The 18,955-nt window shown below is 40.4% G+C and overlaps 2 protein-coding genes across 11 annotated transcripts in view; both read left to right on the plus strand.

Annotated features, from left to right (window-relative positions):
* The window catches only part of HECW2 (HECT, C2 and WW domain containing E3 ubiquitin protein ligase 2), a 456,160-nt gene extending 437,237 nt beyond the window's left edge, over positions 1 to 18,923 (plus strand). For all 10 annotated transcript variants that reach the window (XM_022567294.2, XM_089915956.1, XM_089915960.1 and 7 more), the window contains one exon: positions 1 to 18,923. This exon is cut by the window's left edge and continues 14,323 nt beyond it. The gene's annotated coding sequence lies outside the window, so the exon portion shown is untranslated.
* Positions 18,749 to 18,955, plus strand: part of STK17B (serine/threonine kinase 17b) — a 31,713-nt gene continuing 31,506 nt past the window's right edge. Inside the window, exon 1 of the mRNA XM_022567293.3 lies at positions 18,749 to 18,921. The gene's annotated coding sequence lies outside the window, so the exon portion shown is untranslated. The remainder of the gene's footprint in view (positions 18,922 to 18,955) is intronic.

Genomic DNA, 18,955 nt, shown 5'->3' on the forward strand with positions numbered 1-18,955 from the left:
GCCCTACTCCTTGGAGAAATGACTGATTCTGGAAACATAAGATGAGCCTGGAGCATCTTGTAGTGCTGCAAAGTAAGGAAATACTCTAAAAAATAAAAAAAGCACCAACAATGGGAGTATATCAAAGGGGTAAAGGAGCCAACTGAAATGGCTCCAAATGGTCAAATCTAGAACAACCCAAGCAAAAAAAAAGTTGTACTGAATTCTATTACAACATATAAAATAACTATACATAAGTCCATATTGATAAATAAATGCTTGAATAATTAATAAATGAAGAAGAGAGAAATATTCCATGCAGAAGAATTCCAAGTAATTTGTTTAGATACTCCACCCTTAAATGTCAGATGTGCATAATGACTCCCTTCCATAGAGCATAGCATAGAATGAGGAAGGGGAAAAGAGAAACTTCACAGTGAAGACACTTGACAAACTACCTCAGCCAGGTGATCAAGGCCAATATCAACAGTCATAAATCATGTGGATGGTATGTTCCCTTTATATGATGTGATAAAAATGCCACTTTACCTCTGTGGTCTCCCCAAAACCCATAACCCCAGTTCAACCAAGAGAAAAACATAAGACAAATTCCAGTATGGGAGCATTCTAAAAATAGCTGACCTGTACTCCTCAAAACTATCAAGGTTATCAAAACCAAGAAAACCCTGAGAAACAGAGAAATAGTCACAGCCAAGAGGAGCTTAATGAGACACAATGGTATCCTGGATAGGATCCTGGAATGGAAAAAGGGCATTATGTAAATGCTAAGGAAATCTGAATAAAGCATGGACTTTAGTAAATAATGACATATTACTATCATATAAACTCACCTAACATTCTTGCTACATTAATAAATAGGATATTGATGAGAGCCTTAGGGTTATTCTTGGATAAAAGAATGAAAATGCCCAGGTTTTAGAGAATGGTGTGAAGCAGTAGCTTTCCCACCTGGGTGGCATGTGGCAATAAAATTCAGCCCAATATACAACTCAAAAGTAAAAGACTTGGTTGGTGGGGGCAGGGAAATAGTTTAGTGTTAGGAGCTTTACGTATGGTTGAAAGGAACATTTACTTATAACAATTAGCAATTATCATCCACTCTTATTGTTATTATATGAAATGTAATACATTTTAACACCTACATGAAGAGAAAGGCAATCTCAGAATGAAGAACTATTATTTAAATGAATTAATCTTTGTTAATAATCAGGTTGGATTCTGTTATTTACAACTCAACAGTCCTAACAACTGCATTCTATAAAGTATGAAGTACTATGACTGGCATATAAAAAGTGCTCAAAATTTGATAACTGTGGTGGTAATTGTGTTTGACCTGCTACATGAGGTGGGCACTTCCTTACATGAAAGAGTCCTGCTCTGGTATTCAAAACATGGACCTGCTTTGATGAGACATTAGTATCTCCTTTGCTGGAGGTGTCTGTGGCTCTGATCAAAGGGGAAGTGTTTATCCCTTTGCTATGACCCACTTCTCTCTCAATGGGTCCATTTGCCTCAATCACATTCATGAGCCAGTTGTTAGAGTCTGTTCTATCCTTTGAGGAGAGTCTACTTCACCCACTGTGTGTCCAGACATGAGAAACCCATCTTCCTGAGTTACTAGAGAGTTAGGAATAGAATCATGTCAGATTCATGCAAGAAGCAGAAGCATTTGTAATAGCTATGAGCAGCAATTTCACTTCTGAGTGGATATCCAACAGAAATGAGTATGTATGTCCCGCCAAAATACGCAATCAAGAATGTTCATAATACTTTATTAATAACACTGGAAATAATGCAATTGTCCATCAATAGCAGAATAAGTTGTGTTTATATCAATTCACTGGAATATAACTCAGTGATGAAAAATAATCAATTATTGCTGCAAGCAACAACATGGATGAGTCCTGTAGACAGAAGCCTGACATATAAGGGGACATACTGTAAGACTCCATCAGTATAAAGTTTAAAAACAGGCAACAGGAGCCTGTTGTGACCAAAGTCAAAATAGTGGTAGCATTGGGCAATCCCTATCAAACTACCACTGGCATTTTTCACAGAACTAGAACAAAAAAATTCACAATTTGTATGGAAACACAAAAGACTCCAAATAGCCAAAGCAATCTTGAGAAAGAAAAATGGAGCTGGAGGAATCAGGCTCCCAGACTTCAGACTATACTACAAAGCTGCAGTAATCAACACAGTATGGTACTGGCACAAAAACAGAAATATAGATAAATGGAACAGGAGAGAAAGCCCAGAGATAAACCCACACACATATGGTCACCTTATCTTTGATAAAGGAGGCAAGAATATACAATGGAGAAAAGACAGCCTCTTCAATAAGTGGTGCTGGGAAAACTGGACAGCTACATGTAAAAGAATGAAATTAGAACACTCCCTAACACCATTCAGAAAAATAAACTTAAAATGGATTAAAGACCTAAATATAAGGCCAGACACTATAAAACTCTTAGAGGAAAACATAGACACAGCACTCCATGACATAAATCACAGAAAGATCCTTTTTGACCCACCTCCTAGAGAAATGGAAATAAAAACAAAAATGAACAAATGGGACCTAATGAAACTTAAAAGCTTTTGCACAGCAAAGGAAACCATAAACAAGACGAAAAGACAACCCTCAGAATGGGAGAAAACATTTGCAAATGAAGCAACTGACAAAGTATTAATCTCCAGAATTTACAAGCAGCTCATGCACCTCAATATCAAAAAAACAAACAACGCAATCCAAAAATGGCCAGAAGACCTAAATAGACATTTCTCCAAAGAAGATATACAGATTGCCAACAAACACATGAAAGAATGCTCAACATCATTAATCATTAGAGAAATGCAAATCAAAACTACAATGCAATATCATCTCACACCAGTCAGAATGGCCATCATTAAAAAATCTACAAACAATAAATGCTAGAGAGGGTGTGGAGAAAAGGGAACCCTTATACACTGTTGGTGGGAATGTAAATTGATACAGCCACTATGGAGAACAGTATGGAGGTTCCTTAAAAAACTAAAAATAGAATTACCATATGACCCAGCAATCCCACTACTGGGCATATACCCTGAGAAAACCATAATTCAAAAGAGTCATGTACCACAATGTTCATTGCAGCTCTATTTACAATAACCAGGACATGGAAGCAACCTAAGTGTCCATCAACAGACGAATGGATAAAGAAGATGTGGCACATATATACAATGGAATATTACTCAGCCATAAGAAGGAATGAAACTGAGTTATTTGTAGTGAGGTGGATGGACCTAGAGTCTCTCATACAGAGTGAAGTAAGTCAGAAGGAGAAAAACAAATACCATATGCTAACACATATATATGGAATCTAGAAAAAAAAAAAAGGTCATGAAGAACGTAGGGGCAAGGTGGCAATAAAGATGCAGACCTACTAGAGAATGGACTTAAGGACATGGGGAGGGGGAAGGGTAAGCTGGGAGAAAGTGAGAGAGTGGAATGGGCATATATACACTACCAAATGTAGAATAGATGGCTAGTGGGAAGCAGTCGCATAGCACAGGGAGATCAGCTCGGTGCTTTGTGACCAGCTAGAAGGATGGGATAGGGAGGGAGGGAGGGAAGGAGGGAGGGAGACGCAAGAGGGAAGAGGTATGGGGATATATGTATATGTATAACTGATTCACTTTGTTATAAAGCAGAAACTAACACACCATTGTAAAGCAATTATACTCCAATAAAAACGTTATATATATATGTATATATTTTGGCAAAAAACATAGTGGTAGCATTGGGAATATTGACAGAGACAACGTGCAAAGAACCTCTAGTGGGCTAGTAATGTCCTGTTTCTTTATCTGGATGGTGGTTTCAGGATGTATACATATTTAGATTTTATCAAGCTGTACACTTAAAATAGGATCAATTCTTGTATGTAAGTTATAGGCCAATAAAAAAAGAAACTTTTTTTTGAATTTTTGAATGTTATTTTATTTATTTTTTATACAGCAGGTTCTTATTAGTTATCTATTTTATACATATCAGTGTACACATGTCAATCCCAATCTCCCAATTCATTACACCACCACCCCTCCCCTGCCAGTTTCCCCCCTTGGTGTCCATACATTTGTTCTCTACATCTGTATCTCTAAGAAACGTTTTAAAGAAAGTGAATTTGCTTAAAATAAAAAGTATCATCTTTGACATATGCCAATCTAGCTCCATATTCTGTCTCTGCCACTTATTTGTTGCATGACCTTGGGCAACCTCACCAGTCTGAGGTGAGTCTCACCAGTCTTTTTCTTTTGTAAAATAGAAATAATTCTTTTTTCATACAGTGCTTTTATGTTAAATGAGATAACGTGTTTCTAGCACATTGCTTTGCACTTGGTAATGCTTAGTATATTGACTTCCCTTTCCCCTCTGTCCTGGTGGACTGGCCTCACAGTTCCTGTGTATTGTCCTTGGGAAGACACCAGCTTCCAGGCCTATTTGTAGGGAAAGGATGACTGACCCACCCTAGCCCCCAAAGTTATCCAGCCTTCCCTGGATCAGATTACCAACTCACCTATTCCTCCGATCTTTGGAAACTCTTGTGGGAATGATTCACTTGTCTGTCCATCCATCCATCCATCATCCATCCATCCATTCATCCAATCAACATTTACTGAATTGCTACTATGTGTCAGGCATCACGATAGGTGCTGGAGAAACCCTGCTGAATAAAGCAGGCATGATTCCTGTCTGTGGAGAGTTTACAATCTAATGGGGAAGACAGGTAGTAAGAAATAAATCCATAATTATTAATTATGATAAAAAGTGCTAAAAGAACAGGGCGCAGCGATGGACAGGTGAGAACTCGAGGTGGAAGAGCAGCCACTCACGGAAAGATCAGAGGGAAAACTCCTGCAGTATCCTAGCATTGAAGTCTTATAACATCCCAAATAATTACAGAGTATACGTAAAAGACATAATCACCACCAAAGACAGCCTTCTCACATATGAACGCTTGTTGTAACGTCTATTCTGCTTCTCAGAAGAGTTTTTTGCATACTTCCTGTTCCTTAGAAGTTGGACCGCGAGGTAAGTGGCTTTTCGCTATAGTAATACAAACTCATTATTTTGTAAGCTGTTATACAATAGAATTATTTATTCTGACTTTTCCTAATGAACTCTGTTGTACCTCCAGGCAACCAAAGAATGGATGATTGTAAATGTCTCTTTATAAAAGTTATTCCAGCCAATAAAGAAAGAAGGAAAAATGAAATTAAAATATTAAAAAAACTCATTTGTATAATGAGTTACGGAGATGGGACACAAAGAGAAATAAAAAAATGAGAACAAGTAACCTACTACTTAGGATGTAGTGCAGTATACTGAGAAAGACATGGGATCTGTCGTCTGAGTTCAAATTTTGTCTCCACTTCTAGCTGTATGATTTCAAACAGGTCACTCAGCTTCTCTGAGCCTGAGTTTCCTCATGAGAAACAAGAATAATAAAGGCGACCTCAAGGCAGGTTGTAAGAGTTAAATGAAATGACATATGCAGAGGATCTTGCACGAAAAACGTATTGCCGTGCTTTATTTAGCACATTCCTGTCATTTCGCTACAAAACTTAAATCCTTTGTATTTATGTAGTCTCACTACAGAAATGTCAAATTCTAAAAGCAGGTACCTTCCTTTCTCTTAAATTTCTTTGTCAAACCTTGGCTATTGATTTGGAATTCTCAGTTCTGTGCTAAATCTTATTACTTCAGGTGGTAAATCATTCCTGACTTTCCTAATTCTCACCCAAAATGGCCTCAAGCAATCCAGGGAATGAGCATGGTCTGGCCGGTTGGGGAGAAGTGAATGCTAAGCTTTGGGGTGATAACAGGGCTCCTGGTGCTGTACGTAGCCGCAGGTAAGCTACCCAAGGGGCTCAGCCTGCCTTGCCATCCGGCCTTTGGGTACTCCTTTCTTCCCCAATATCCATGGTTGCTCAATCGTAGGACTTCCTATAATGTTTCAGAAAAGGATGGGGATGGGAGAGGAGTGAAAAACGGTCAGATGATTTCGCTCTGTGGATAATCCTCTCTCTTAGCGGTGGCCCAGATGGTCTACAGTCTGCAGTTCTAGACTGAGCCCTCACCTCAGTTGGGAAAGTCACTCTCGGAGTCTAGTTTCTCATTTGTAACATGGGACAATTCTAGCCTTGCTTACAGTAAACGCAGGACTGTTGAGGCTCAGACAGAATGTTGCATGTGAAAGCTCTATATTCACTCTAAAAATGCTCTCCGGAGTTCAGGTGCTATTAATATTAGCCTATCCTGTGCCACATTCACATGCATGGCTGGCCAAGAAGCTTCTTACACCTGCTCAAGACGGAGCTGCTAGAAGGGGATTTTTCTAGGTCACTGAGTAATGGAAATTGTCTCAAAGGTACCGCCTACTTTTACTTTGAAACAGCAACCTTCTCGAGACAGGCTTTTAACAGTGAGAAGAACTCAAGGCTTGGAAGATTAAAAGAGAGTTAAAAACTATACAGGACTAGTCTATTCTGATATATTGTGTAATTTATTGGGGCAAATATAAAGGTGCTGTTGGCCTAAGTTAAACTGAGCACGTCTCATTGAGGTAATGGGAACTGATCAAATCTTTATTTTCTGCCATTTCCTGTTCTTAGCAAGTGGAGAAAAAGATGCCCTGGGTGAGAGACAGGAAAAAATGAAGACAAATGAGTTCATGTCTATGCAGCATCTCTCAAGTACACCAAGATAATCATGGCTCAAAAACCTCATATTTTGAAAGGAGCACCCCTAAATTAAGCTTGCAAGAATACGTTATTATTGGTTTTAATGTGTGCCTGCTTTTCAATTCCTCAACCTGTTCTCAGGGTGGGGTGTGCTGTTGTATGCTTTTCTGTTGACTTCTGTAAACAGACCTTTCCTCTGAGAAGTTAAATGTGGAGATATCCAGATCCAAGAACCCCTACACTCACACCTGGACAATCAGACGCATAAGAGGGAAAAAGCAATGGGTTACTTCCCTCGTTATGTTTTCCCTAAATTATTTTGAAACACTACTTCAAAGGATCCTTAATCTGAGGTAGTATTTCAATTGTAGAAGAAGATGCTTTTTCTAGTCAAAATTAATTTAAGCCCCTCATAATCTGAGTTAGCATAAAACTGGGAAGATCTGTAGGGCCTAACTTGGCCTCATACTTTTCACTTTTGAAATCTAGCAAGAAAGTGAGCAGAATAAAAATACTTTAAGATTTGCTTGCAAAATTATAAAAGGCAGAACTATTCCAGGCCCTAGGAGCTCAAACAGAAAAGCATTATATTTTATATATCACATTAAATAATAATGAAAAGTAACCTAATAGGAACCAGTTCCAAAATCCTTTCTGGATAATTTGGTACATTTGAAATCTAATGTGCTTTTTTTGCCCATTTTAAGCACTCTATAAAACAAGATACTCTCAAATGTGTTAGAACATTTCTGTTTTGATTGGCTCAGAATGGCTGGAGGGCCTTGAAATGACTTATAATGAGCTAAGCACATGGCATGGCATCATAAGTCATTCTCTTCAGATCCTCTTGACTGCTTTATAGAAATTGCATAACTGGGAAGTAACACATGAAAATCTTACACTGCTGGTTGAAAGTTGGATCACAATTCCAAAATGTAGGTAAAAGTTTAGAGCTAGAGAAGGCCAACATTTTTTTCATCTTTCAAAATGTTAAACATTTAAATTGATTTATGTAGTTGCTTGTTTTCTATAGTAGATAAAGCAAAGGGTAAGTTTAGTTTGCTTTTTCTTTCCTTTAATTAACCTTGGATGATTTGTGCGATTTCAGAAAGACTGGTGTTAAAAGAGGTCAAGATATATAACTACAGAAGTTAACTAAGAAATCAATTTTTGGTAGGATAGTCAGAGTTATTAATTGCAAGCAATTAAGCATCTCTGGATGATTAAAGCTGAAAAGGAACGTTATTTAAAGGATATTGTGCCGCTCAAAGAACAGAGATCCAGGCTGGAAATCCAGGGTCAGGACAAGATAACCGTGAATAATATCCAGATTCACATATGTGGATTGTTCAGGTGAAGATACCACTGCTGCCCAAATACAGGATTGTACACTGCAATTTGTGCTGTCGACACAACTCACAGTGGACAAACAAGGTGCCGTTAGAACTACAGCTTATAGGACCTGATCTCCTTGCCACTTCTGCTTCTGTGATAAACCTGTTCCTGGCCCCAGTCTCACTTTCTCTATGTTCCAAGACTCAAGTGCGTTCAGGTGGTTGATGGGACCTAAGGTAACTGCTCCTGCCCTAGCTGCAAGGCATAAGGCTGGGAACATGAGTATTTGGCATATTCACTCCCATAGGCTCCAAGGGTGAGGAATTCTCAAAACACTAGATGGGTTAGGATACAAGGTGACCATAGAATGACAATTGTCTCAAAGCTGAAAGAGCAAACTGGTCACTATGATTAGCACAGTAATTCTCAATCTTTCCAGTTCTCAAACTTTCTACACTCAAAAATTACTAAGGACCTCAAAGAATTTTGGCTTGTGTAGGTTGTATCTATCAATATTTACCATATTAGAAATTAAAAGGGGAATTAAAAAATATTTATTAGTTTATTTTAAATAATAATTACACCTTAACAATAACAACAGTTACATGTTAACATAAATGACATGTTTTATGAAAAATAGCTATACTATCCAAAACAAAAGAAAATAATAAGGGTGGTATTGTTTTACATGTTTGCAATCTGTTTAATTTCTGGCTTAATAGAAAGCAGTTGGATTCTCATATCTGCTTCTACATTAATCTTTTGTAATATCACACATTCTGTAATATCTGGAAAACTGAATCATACACTTTTGAGAGAATAAGAGTGAAAAGGGTAAATATCATCTTAGTGTTATTATGAAAATAGTTTCAACTTTGGAGAATCCCTAAAAAGGTATTGGGGTCTCCCTACCACAGCTTGAGAATTGCTAGACGAAAGATTTACTTTGTGGTTGTAATTAGATGATATATATTATATTGAAACACACAATTCTCTGGATCTTCTTCTACATCCTGTCACATATATTTTTACCCAAGACTTGGACATTTTGCTCAGAGGGTGACAGGATTGAGCCTATATCAAATTACTATTATGATGATATTTTGAATAGACTGCAAAAATAATAGCAGGAATGTATTTTGGTTATTTTTTGGAGTTTTGTCCTCTCCTTTGATCTCAAAGCTTATTACCAACTCTAATATCTGATTCTATAGTTCCCTAATTTTGGATATTGTAAGCAATGATAGACTCATTTACTTTTTTTAAACAACCTTGTTATTTTTCAACAGTTTTAGATTTACAGAATCATTGCAATGGTAATCCATAGAGTACCCCACAACTAGTTTCCCCTATTAGTGCCTTACACTAGTAGGGTACATTTGTCATAAATAGTGATTGATATTAATTCATTATTGTTAACTAAAGTTCATAATTTATTCAGATTTCCTTAGCTTTTGTTTAATGTCATTCTTCTGTTCCAGGATCCCATCTAGGACACCACATTATGTTTAGTCATCATGCCACCGTATGCTCCACTTGGTTGTGACAGTTTCTCAGACATCCCTCGTTTTTGATGACCTTCACAGTTTTGAGAAGTACAGGTCAGGTATTTTGTAGGATGTCTCTCAACTGGGATTTGTCTGATGTTTTTCTCATGGTTGAAATGGGGTTATGGGGTTTGGGGGAGGAAAACCACAGAGGCCAAGTGTCATTCTTTTTTTTTTTTTTTTTTGTGGTACACGGGCCTCTCACTGTTGTGGCCTCTCCTGTTGCGGAGCACAGGCTCCGGACGTGCAGGCTCAGCGGCCATGGCTCACGGGCCCAGCCACTCCGCGGCATGTGGGATCTTCCCGGACCAGGGCACGAACCCATGTCCCCTGCATTGGCAGGAGAACTCTCAACCACTGCACCACCAGGGAAGCCCGGTCTTGGTTTTTAATATCTTCCTCCAATAAAAGGAAACAAAGCTTCTTGGAGAAATTGATGCTTCTAGGACTGGGGCAGGAAACAGACAGATGAGCCTGGAACATTGTGTAGTATCAGAAAGAAGGAAGTGCAAACAAACAAAATGGCCACACGATGATGGGAGTATGTCAAAGGGACTCAGGAGCCAACTGAACCAGACCCCAATGGCCAAAGCTGGGACAATTTGAGCTACATAATAAATAAAGTAGTATTGGCTTATATCCCAAAGTATAAAATAAATATCCATGAGTATGTACAGATAAATGTAAATGATTGAATAAATAAATGGGAAAGAATAGACAATTCTCCCATGCAGAAGAATAATATGAATAATTTATGTAGCCACTCCACCCTCAAGTTGGTGGAGCCTAACTCCCCACTTCCTAAGTGCGGGCTGTGCATAGTGACTTTCCTCCAAAGAGCACAATATGGAAATGGAGGAAAAAAAGAGTAACTTTACAGTGAAGACCTTGACATATAGTACGTCAATCAGGTGATCAAAGTTAACATTAGTCATAAGTCATTTTGATAATAGGTACCCATAATATGATGTAATGAGAATGACACTTGTAATAAGAATGACACTTGGGGGCTTCCCTGGTGGCGCAGTGGTTGAGAGTCTGCCTGCCGATGCAGGAGACACGGGTTCGTGCCCCGGTTTGGGAAGATCCCACATGCCGCGGAGCGGCTGGGCCCGTGAGCCATGGCCGCTGAGCCTGCGCGTCCGGAGCCTGCGCTCCGCAACGGGAGAGCCCACAACAGTGAGAGGCCCGCGTACCGCAAAAAAAAAAAACGAAAAACAAAAACAAGACCTGAGTGATAGGTGTGCTTATTGGGGTGTCACTGCTATTCCGTGCTCTCAGCTGACAGAGCAAGGAGATGTGTATGTCTGTTAACCCGCGCGCGCACAGACACCTATAAAGAAATCTATATGTAAACATCTGAATTTACTAACTAAACATTAGTTCATACCAACGTCTCTAACTCTAATCCGTTGCCACATGGATCATTCTGCCCCCCAACTTCCTCTCGCATTTGTTATATATTTGTAAAGTTATTTTAACAGTGGAGAAATTTTGTAATGATAGGTATGAGAGAAACAAAAGGATGAAAAGAGCAGGAACTCCAGCGACTAAGAAGAATTAAACATCCAAGAGCCTGTTCTCTATTGTTCATAGCTACAGTTTTTAAATATCCATAGTAAAAAGCCTTATAGAGAGTAAGCTTAACTCTTGTTAGTACTCTACTAGTAACTCAGGTTACAGTGGGAAAGTATATAACCTCCCTGTCTCTTCATTTTCTTACCTTCAAAGCGGGCACTTTACTCACAGGAGTGTGAGGATTAAATGTTAACACAACCAGCAAATTTAGAACAGGGCCAGCATCAGTATTTATGACCTATTGTTACTGTGTACCCTAAGGGGTAAGTATATTATTATTTATATTTTACAGATGAAAAAACAGAGGCATAGAGATATTATAACCTGCTCAAAGTCTCACAGCTAGTAAATTACAGGCCCACTCTCTCATAAACTATGCCCTTTGAAGAGTTTCTGAACAGCTCTATACTTATATCTCTTTCTTCTTTAAATGAAGTTATAACGTGCTACTCTATAAATCTAAAGGGAAGGCTAACTACTGAAAAGACGCAAGGATGCTTTAAATATTCTTGATGTCTCTAACTCAAATCTATTGCCACATGGATCATTCTAGCCCCTTCCTCCTGCATTTGTTATATACTTGTTGTATATGCAGTGATCATCATTATCATTTCCTACATTACCACCACTTTCATGCCATGAAAGGACTCAGCTAGTGGAGTAGATTGGCCTTCTCAATACTCATGCTGTCAACCTAAGCCACTTGAGGCAAAGGTCACCCAAGAAGGGAGTTAAAAGTTAGCTCTCTTATCTATACCTGTGACTGCTTGTTGTAAGAAGACTCACTTAGTGAAAGTTTCCTGGAAGCTTTATTACTTCTTACCTGCCATGTGCTCTGGGGAATGTGACACCAGGTCATGATTCATGGAATTTGCAGTTGGTAAAGGAAGTGTCTTAGAGGTGAAAAGGGAGGAGATTTGATGGGGAGAACTAGTAGACATTTATCTACTCAAATCAAATACATGACAATTTTACACCTTTATTTATTTATTTGCTCCACTCCATATCTACTCCCCTTTAAACACTATGACTCTAATTCTTTTATCATACATAGCCCTGGACATCACTATTTGTTGACCTTACAGTTTCATTATGAGCGTGGGTGCCACCGCCAGGTAGATTCTGAAGGGGGAAGCAGCCACCTCCCTCTCCCCTTTCCTTACCACCATTTCCCCCCCAATTATGTCTCTTAGCATCCATTATAAGATTTGAGGGAAATCATAAGCATATTATAAATTCATTTGACAAATATTCATTTAGGACCTACTATGTCTCAGGGATTTTGCTAGTCACGAGGTGTGGTATTGAGCCCGAGAGCTACACGTAGTCCTCCTCAGGGAGCCCGCAGACCACTGGAAAATAACATCAGCTTGTATGAACGGAGGACTTACTCTTGTCAGGCACTGGGCTCCGTATGCACTATCACACTGAAATCTCACAGAGGAAGCTATTACTATTATCCTCATTCTACAAAGGAGGAAACTGAGGATTGCCCAATGTCACACAACTAGGAATGGGTGGAACTGGGACTGGAGTGCAGGTCTGTCTGATGTCACACACTTAACCACACATCCATCCTTTCTCTCTTTCTCTCTCTCTCTCTCTCTCTCTCTCTCTCTCACACACACACACACACACACACACACCTCTCAGGAAGCAGGACCTCAGAGCTTGGTGTGTCTGTGGCTGGAGAATAGTAGCTCTTTTCCAACTTTGCTGAAGTTTCTACTGAATACTTTGATTTGCAAATATAAAGAATTCTTTGAAGCACAACCTTAAACAAATTGTGGTAGACAGCTGGGAGAGGACAGCTGCAGACAGAAAAATGTGGCCGGATGCTCTGTGGGTGGGGGAGGGGGGGATGTGCAGTGAGGCAGCTCCAAGGAGAGGAAGCAGTGACGGGTGGAGGTAAGAGGGACTGACAGATGAGACTACCTGGACCCCAGACCACAGTGGAAGGAGGCTTAAATATTCTAGAATGCACTGTCTTTATCAGGTTATGCAAATACAACTAGGATATAAGTATGTTTTTCTTTGCCTGTATCATTCAAGTGACTATTCAAATAAATTTAAAAATCTTTTTTTTTTCCTGAAGTATGTCTGATGTAATGAGGTGGAAAGACCTCAGGATTAAAAATCAGGAGACCTAAATTCTTGTCCAGATATGCACCAGTAGTTCAGTTGTGTGATCTTCTGCAAGTCCCTTAGCTTCGCCCATTGTAGGTTTTCCTCCTAATATAAGAGAATTAATCTACTGAACCTTAAGGATTTTTGAAGTTCCAAACTCTTCTGATGCCATGATTTACCGAGAACCTACACTGTGTCTAGTACTGCATTAAACAATTCAAAGTTTAGAGGCAATTAGAAGGCATATTTCTAGCCCTCTGGACCTGTGCTGTCCAATACAGTAGCCACCAGCCACGTGTGGCTGTGGAGCACTTGAAATGTCGTGTGACTGAACTATAATTTTATGTCATTTAAATTAAATTTGAATTCAGAAACTAATACTGTATTCAGTTATTGAAAACCTTTATGTTTGAAACAATGTAGGGATATGAATCTTTTCTCAACAAATTTTGTACAGTCTAAATACAGATTAAGTGTTTCTGATGAAGATTTAGCATCTGAATTGGGATGTGTTGTACATGTAAAATACACCAGATTTAAGACAATATTAAAAAAGGATGTAAAATATCTCATTAATAATTTCTTATTGATTGCATGTTGAAATGACAATATTTTGAATATATGGGGTTAAGTAAAATATATTATTAAAATTAATTTAATCTGTTTTTACTTTTTTTAATGTGATTATGAGAACATATAAAATGATATACATGGTAGACTTCCCTGGCGGTCCAGTGGTTGATTCCACGCTTCCACTGCAGGGGGCGGGGGTTAGATCCCTGGTCGGGGACCTAAGATCCTGCATGCTGCGCGGCATGGCCAATATGAAAAAGTAAAATGACATATGTGGCTTGCATGATACTTCTTTTCTTTTTTTCTGACATTGCTGCATGCTTTGGTGCTTTGGAGAAAATAACAGTGTCACCTTTTGAGGAAGACATTTGTACCAGTCTGAGTCATTATTCTTGTCGGGAAAGACTTGCCCTAATTACCTTTGCTAATAGGGCATGTTTGAAGAGAGCCAGGGGATGCGAGGTCTCTGTGGTCCCCAATGCTTCCATACTTGGGATGCTGTAGGCACCATGGATAAATGTACCATGACTTACCCATCTGAGTACACTCGGCACTCCTGCCTCCAGAGAGGGGATCTTTTTGGACTAGCCTGTCTCCATTCAGCATGAGTACCCCTGTTGGGTGGAGGTTTGAGTCAAGTGCCTTCAGAGGCTGTTCCTGCCGCCACCCTAGCCCACACCCCGGCCAACCCGAGTCTGGCTGCCGTTAGTCTGGCCACAAATTTCTGGTTTATTCAATTGGAGATAGTGCTACCTGGAGATAGTAGTACTTGTTTTGCTCTTTCCACATGGATTGAATTGTAGGATCTTGACACAAAAATAACAGGTAAGGCTTTCTTCAGAAGGAGCATGTGTCAAGGGCAGGAGTTTTGAATTTGGGGTCTTTTCCTCTGTTTAAAATTCTGCTCCCCTCTCTTCATCTGTAGGGAGTAAATGTATGATCAAGGAAGACCAACTTCTCTGGTCAGTGTGTGGTCAGCATGTGGTGACTGACCTGGTGCGATTGGGAACGGTTGTTTTCCCTGGAGAGAATGTGGTGAGTATGGTGGCGTGATCAGAAAGGACCAGCATCCCTGGTCACTGATGGGGATTCACTTGGATTGACTGAGGAGCACCACTGTATTAGTTTGCTAGGGCTGCCATAACAAATACCATAGACTGGGTGGCTTAAACAATAGAAATTTATTTTCTCACAGTTCTGGAGGCTAGAATTCCAAGATCAAGGTGTCGGCAGTTTTAGTTTCTCCTGAGGCCTCTCCCCTTGTCTTCCAGATGACCACATTCTCACTGTGTCCTCACATGGTCATCCTTTAGTCTGTGTTGTCTGTGTCATAATCCCTTTTTTTAAAATTATTTTCTAAATTGAGGTATAATTGACATAAACATTAGTTTCAGGTGTACAACATAAGATTTGATATTTGTATATATTGCAAAATGATCACCACAGTAAGTGTAGTTAACATCTGCCACCTTACATAGTTACAAAAAAATATTTTTTCTAGTGATGGGAACTTTTAAGACCTACTCTCTTAGCAACTTTCAAATATGCAATACAGTGTTATTAACTATAGTCACCGTGCTGTACATTACATACCCATGACTTATTTATTTTGTAACTAGAAGTTTATACCTTTTGACCCCCTTCACCCATTTCTCCCATTCTCCATCCCCTGCCTCTGGCAACGATCAATCTGTTTTCTGTATCTATAAGCTGGGTGTGTGAGTGTGTGGGTATGTGAGTGTGTGACTGTGTATTGTTTTGTATTTAATTCTGTGTATAAGTGAGATGATACAGTATTTTTCTTTGTCTTTCTGACTTATTTCACTTAGCATGATGCCCTCGAGGTCCACCTATATTGGATAAATGGCAATATTTCATCCTTTTTATGTCTGAATCATATTCCATTGCATATACATACAACATTATCTATTCATCCATCTATGGACATTTAGGTTGTTTCCATATTTTGGCTATTGTAAATAATGCTGCAATGAACATGGAGGCACATATATCTTTTCCAGTTAATGTTTTCATTTTCTTCAGATAAATACCCAGAAGTGGAATTTCTGGATCATAAGGCAGTTCTATCTTTAATTTTGGGGGGAAACTCCATATTGTTTTCCATAGTGGCTTCACCAATTTACATTCCCACCAACAGTGCAAAAGTGTTCCTTTTTCTCCCCATTCTCGCCAACACTTGTAATTTCTTATCTTTTTGATAATAAGCATTCTGACAAGTGAGAGGTGATATCTCATTATGGTTTTGATTTGCATTTCCCTGATGATTAGTGATGTTGAGTGTTTTTTTCAAGTACATGTTGGCTATCTGTATATCTTCTTTGGAAAAATGTCTATTCAGATCTTCTGCCCATTTTTTAATCGGATTGGTTTTTTTACTGTTGAGTTGTGTGAGTTCTTTATGTATTTTGGATATTAACCCCTTACCAGATATATGATTTGAAAACATTTTCTCCCATTCAGTGGGCTGCCTTTTCATTTTCCTGATGGTGTAATCTTTTTGTCTTGGATTAGGGCCCCACTATACAATTTTATTTTACTTTAATTCTCTTTAAAGGCCCTGTCCCCAAATACAGTCATTTTCTGAGGTACTGGGTATTAGGACCTCAGTGTATCAATTTGGTGGAAACATATTCAGCCCATAACAACCACCATCTCTGGTCAGTATGTGGCATTCAAGGATCAATTTAATGAACTGTGCAGTCAGAGGCAATGACTACAGAATGACCATTAGGTCACATGGGGATTTCCCACTCAAGGGAAGGAGAGCAAGAACATGCACCTTTGACACGGCTATGAATGACTTTAGGTAAATGAGGTAGGATGAAGGGATGTGCTGACTCCTGAATGTTACTGCAAGGTCACAGATGGTACAGTCTCCTCCTTAGCACCAGGAGTTCCTCGTTACTTGAACCACAGTGCCTGAGACCAAGTAAGTAGCTGAGCTAAATCCTAGCTGGCAAATCTGACATCAGGCACAAGGGTTAACAATCTATTTAGGGGCATAAGAGGAACACAGGGAACAAGTATAAGCCCTGCACCTAGGGACAGAGGGAAAAGAGGTGATCGGGCTGGGAGTGGAAAGTAGAAATCAGCAAAGATTTGTGATTTCTGGAGGGGGTAACTTCTTCAAGTTAGAAATTGATGAACAGGTGCTGATGAAGAGGATGGTGAAAAGTTGGAGCCTAGGCAGAGGCAGGAGAAAACAAGACATGAAAAGGCCTATCAGCCCAGCAGGATGATTGGTTAGAGCAGAGGACTTGTGACCACACGGAGGGTTGGTTTAAGGCAGTGACGGGAGAGAGAAAGGTCTGCATCTAGGTGTGAAGTGATGTGGTTACATGGGATTAGTGACAGAAGGGAAGATAGACTGAGTGTGAGAGATTGCTAAGAGCTGGCTATTGATCAAGTGTTGATACTCAGGAGGTCCAGAGTTAAACACACACGCATGCGTGCACTGGCAAAACAGAAATCACCGCCATGCTGCGGTCGTGAGATTTCCGGAGGTTACTGGTTCCAGTGCTGGTGCTGAGACTTCTAGGAACCACCCCTGTGTTCATAAAAGAAAAGATGGGGACAGTCTCACTGTTTGTGGATTCTTAGATAATAATAGCTGAAAAGTCCATTTCAGCATGCAGGGTTTTTTTCCCCTCCATCTTAACTTGTCAGTCCAATTGTTAGCAACAAGAAATTAGATGGATGGAAGCAATACTCTCCAAGTGACAAGGTTTAGGGACTAGACACATTAAACTGGGATGAGTTAGTTAAGTAACAGCAAGGAGACGAGTAGATGACTGTGAGGCATTTTAAGCACTTATCTTGGGAAGCATACAGTACGGAAGAGCAAATGGACGGCTTGATGGCAATTTGCTCAGCTTACTGGGATAGAACAAGAAAATCTGCTCTTTAAATGCTGACTGAGTGTTGAAGTCTTTTAAAAGAGAACGATTCCCCTCCCAACATATTTTCTCAATAGTCTTCTACAATTACTGTAAATATACTTTGTAACCAACCCTAGATCATATAAAACAAACAAAAAACCCGCAGTTGTGTCTTGCACAGGACTTTCAAATTTTTCATTCTCTCGAAGAGATAACAGATCCTGAGTAGCTTGCTGAGGAGCTTTCATCTTTTCCCTTAGTACCCTATATGCAAAAACAGCAATTCATCTTATTTGGACTCTCTTTTCACTGCCTTCAACCATGCCTCAGAAGAACTCAGTTCGCTGGAGCGGACTTTAGCGGTGGGGCCCAAGTTCCATAAATCTCCCAGCGATGCTGATGCTTGCCAAGTTCGAGCAAACTGGACTCTCCACTGGCCGAGTGTGTTCAGGTGATAAGGAAGACGACCGGGAAGAGTCAGAAAACAGGCACAGAAGTTTGAGAATGAGTCAGAAGCAGCGACTAACTTTCCTTCTTCCCTCTCCCCAGTCTCAGATATTCACGCCGCGTGGACTGCCACCCTGAAGGCCGGGATGCACTGGGTCGGAGTTACAGCCCCGTGCGCGGTCAGGTTGGCGCCCTACTCCTTTCTCGCAGCAATTACCGGAGCGCGCCCCACCTGCTCTGCAGCTCCGCCCAGCTTCCGACCGCCGGGCGGCGGCCGCACCCCCTCACCACTGAGCCCCGCCTCGCAGCACGCGCCGCTGGCTGGCGCCCCGCCCTCTCCTCACGTGACAGCCCAGCCCTCCATGCGCGCTCGGATTGGCTTTCGCGACCGAGGGGGGTGGGTTCTAGCCTACAGCTCTGCCCCGCAACGCGGCTGCAGTTTTCAAACCTCAACTGTAACCTTCCGTCACCGTCTTCGCCGCCGTAGCCGGGAGCCACCTCACGGGGAGGTCAGGTCACAACTGTTGGCCGTTGTCCAGAAGAGTAAAAGTGGGTCCTGCCACGCTTGGAGCTACCCGGCACCTCACGGAACTAGAGCTGGAGAACGCGTCTTGTCGTGCCCACCTGCGTTGGGCGGGACTGGAGCCCCCTTGGAGGGGGCAGCATCGGGAGAACCTGCTGCTGCCTGAGCGGTCAGTGTCTTCCGCCTCGCGCGTCCGCGGTCCT

This window comes from Delphinapterus leucas, chromosome 8, assembly GCF_059928025.1.
Source record: "Delphinapterus leucas isolate spDelLeu-1000000601 "Yukka" chromosome 8, BTC_Dleu_Yukka2, whole genome shotgun sequence".
NCBI lineage: Eukaryota > Metazoa > Chordata > Mammalia > Artiodactyla > Monodontidae > Delphinapterus > Delphinapterus leucas.